At 37.3% G+C, this 3802-nt stretch overlaps 1 pseudogene; it reads left to right on the top strand.

Moving 5' to 3' along the window:
- The first annotated feature begins 1280 nt into the window (after nt 1-1280).
- On the top strand, nt 1281-1998 carry LOC102412058 (annotated as a pseudogene).
- Nucleotides 1999-3802: the final 1804 nt, after the last annotated feature.

Raw genomic sequence — 3802 nt, forward strand, 5'->3', positions numbered from 1 at the left:
TCCTAATTGTCAAATCCAAAGTCTATTTTTTGATCCTTATATTTCTTGACCTTTCTGCAGCATTAGATTTCTTTCACTCTCACCTTCTTGAAATTTTTGTAATCTGTGATAGTTTATTCTTCTTTTTTACTTCTTTGACAATTTCTTCTTTATATATTCTTAGTGGAAAAAGCTTCAGAAAATGGTAGAGTGAAGATTACTATTGAGGTCAACTACCCTGACAAATTTTTCTCTTGGCAAAAAGTGATAGGACCCTAATCTATGTGCAGTCTATCAGGGACACAAGTTTGGACTCAGCAGATCCATCTCTTTATTCAAAGCTTTTTGAGAGCAGGGTCTTTGATGTCTTCACTACATTATTTCCAGAACTTAGAAGATTTTTCCAGCACAGAATGAGCAGTCAATAAATACTTTTTGTAACAGTTTTATTGAGAAAGAATTGATGTACCATAAAATTCACTGTTTTAAAGTGCACAATTCACTTTTAGTATAGTCATGCCAATTCATAATTTTTATAACATTTTTATCACCTCAAAAAGAAATCCTTCACTCATTAACACTTTTCATCCTCTTTCCTCCCTGCAACCCTTGGAAGCCACTAATTTATTTTTCTCTGGATTTGCCTATTCTGGACATCTTGTATAAATGGAATCATATAATGTGTGGTTTTTTCTTGTCTCATTCTTTTACTGTGGCTGAAAAACATTCCATTGTATGAATATATCACATTCTGTTTATCCATTCATCAGGTGCTGCACATTTGGGTTCTTTGCACTTTTTGAGCTATTATGAAAATGCTGCTATGAACAGTCACATATAAGATTTAGTGTGGACACATATGATACATTCTTTTGGGGATATGTCAAGGAGTGGAACTGCTGGGTCACATGAAAATTCTGTGTTGAACATTCTGAGGGACTGCCATACTGTTTTTGTGAAATGGCTGAACCATTTTACAGTTTCACCAACAATTAATGAGATTTCTGATTTCTTCACATCCTCACTGACGCTTGCTATTATCTGTCTTTTTTTAACCATCCTAGTAGGTGTGAAATGGTATCTAATTGTGGTTTTCATTTGCATTTATCTAACAGTTAATGATGTTGAGCACCTTCTCATGTTCTGATTGGCCATTTATAGTCCATAAATATTTTATGAATGAATGTGTTCAGTCAGAGACTCTGAGGCAGGCTCTCAGGGACACCATCCATAGTTATTCAGATAGTCATTGTCTAATAGCAATGAATGATCTGCAGAAGTTGGGAGTACCTTATGAAAAAATGATTGCGTATCCAACTGCCTTAATTAGCCAACAGAGCTGATGTCTAAACCTGGTTTGTTTTGTTCAGTATTGACTTCTGATTTTGATATTATCAAAGACAATTAGTACTGCTTATTCTGAGTTCAAATTCTTTCAAGCAAATATAATAAAAGAAAAAGTAGCTTTTCCCATGGCAGCCACTGAAGAGCATCAGCCATGGCTCCGTGCCATCCCATGGCCACAGGCCTCAACAAGGGCCACAGGTGACCAAGAACAAGAAGTGAGCAAACTGAGACATAGCTGCCACTGCTTCACCAAACACACCAAGTTTGTGCAGGACATGTACGGCTTTGCCCCTGATGAGTGGCAGGCCATGGAACTGTTCAAGATTTCCAAGGACAAGTTGGCCTTCAGCTTCATCAAGAACAGGGTGGGGACACACGTTCCTGCCAAGAGAAAGAATGAGGAGCTGAGCAGTGTCCTGGCCACCATGAGGAAAGTGGTAGCGAAGAAGGACTAAGCCTTTTCCCTCTGTGAGTAATAAAACCTTCCCGGGGAAAGAAAAAAAAAAAAAAAAAAAAGAGGGAGAGAGAGAGAGAGAAGAAAAAGTCAAGGACCTATAAGAAAATCAATTGTCAGAGGGGATGACTGGCTTACACCATTTGGGGGACCAGGAGCCAGGAGTTATCTTGACTCTAATCTATCTTGATTTCCCTGTTCAAATGCTAATATGCAATACAGAATTATTTCTGAGGTGACTGTACTGTAAAAAAAGTTAGTGGGCTTAGGCTGCCTAGCTGCTTTTGCCCAATCCTTATAGCAACTTCATTATCTTTTAGGGAATAGCTTTTAATCCTATAAATACAATATGGTGGGACTGTAATTTCCCTAACCAACAGATATCCTTGTTCACTATATGAGGCCAGTTAGAAACTTCTTTTCTAGAATGTTTTTTTTTTAACCTTTTTATTATTAAATAAAGCACAGATACAGAAAGTGACACAAAATAAATGTATAAAAGTGAATTATTAAAAGCCAACAACCCTATAACCACCACCCCATTATGAAAAAGAAACCTTGTAACTACTCCAGAAGTCCCTTCATGTTGCCCATCCCAAAGGCTATTCCTTTTCTACAAAATAATCACCATAATGACTCTTACAATGATTGCTTTTTACATTTCTTTGTGATTTAATCATGTAAGTGTCTCTAGGCATTGCAGTTTAGTCTTGCCCCATTTTTAAAAAGTCTATGGGGACTACCCTGGTAGTCTAGTGGTTAAGACTTCACCTTCCAATGCAGAGGGTGTGGTTTGATCCCTGGTCAGGGACCTAAGATCCCACATGCCTCATGGCCCAAAACCAAAATAGATTACAGAAGCAATATTGCAGAAAATTCAATTAAAAAAAAAAAACTAATATGTCTTTTAAGAATCTTTTAATCTGCAGACTCTCTGTTATTCCTCTTTCTTAAAATACATTTTTTGAAGAATCTAAAACCATTTGACCTATAGAGTATTCCAAAGTCTGGATTTTGCTGATTACACACTCATGGTGCAGGTAAAATTCTCTTTCCTATTTCTTATGAAGTAGCAGTTGAAATCCAGCCAACTAATCAAATGTGTTAGGAAGCACATTACGTCCAGTTTTCTCACTTTTTTGATACTAGAAGCCATTGATGCTTAATGCTTAGCTCCCTTAATTCACTGAAGATTGCAAAAACGCTTACATTTTAATTTTATCATTTTATTTTCATTTATTTGCTGATATAATTTTATGTTACTTGGCTACCCCATGGTACAGTTTATATAGGAAAGGCAGATTAAATATATGATTCTTTTCTTTCTCTACTTTTCAAGAAAATAAATTGGTTCTCTGTTACCCTCAAAAATCACTCCAAAATCACTGCAGATGGTGACTGCAGCCATGAAACTAAAAGACGCTTGCTCCTTGGAAGAAAAGCTCTGACCAACCTAGATAGCATATTAAAAAGCAGAGACATTACTTTTCCAACAAAGGTCCATCTAGTCAAAGTTATGGTCTTTCCAGTAGTCATGTATGGATGTGAGAGTTGGACTATAAAGAAAGCTGAGTGCCAAAGAATTGATGCTTTTGAACTGTGGTGTTGGAGAAGACTCTTGAGAGTCCCTTGGACTGCAAGGAGATCCAACCAGTCCATCCTAAAGGAAATCAGTTCTGAATATTCATTGGCAGGACTGATGCTAAAGCTGAAGCTCCAATACTTTAGCCACCTAATGCAAAGAACTGATTCATTGGAAAAGACCCTGATGTTGGGAAAGATTGAAGGCAGGAGAAGAAGGGGACAACAGAGGATGAGATGATTGGATATCATCACCGACTCGATGGACATGAGTTTGAGTAAACTCCAGGAGTTGGTGATGGATAGGGAAGCCTGGCATGCTGCAGTCCATGGGGTCACAAAGAGTCAGACACACTGAGCAACTGAACTGACTATCCTCAAAAGGTGACCAATTTTTTTTTCCCCAATGTCATTATGATTATTCATTATCACACATTTAAA

Source organism: Bubalus bubalis, chromosome 4 (genome assembly GCF_019923935.1).
Source record: "Bubalus bubalis isolate 160015118507 breed Murrah chromosome 4, NDDB_SH_1, whole genome shotgun sequence".
Lineage (NCBI taxonomy): Eukaryota > Metazoa > Chordata > Mammalia > Artiodactyla > Bovidae > Bubalus > Bubalus bubalis.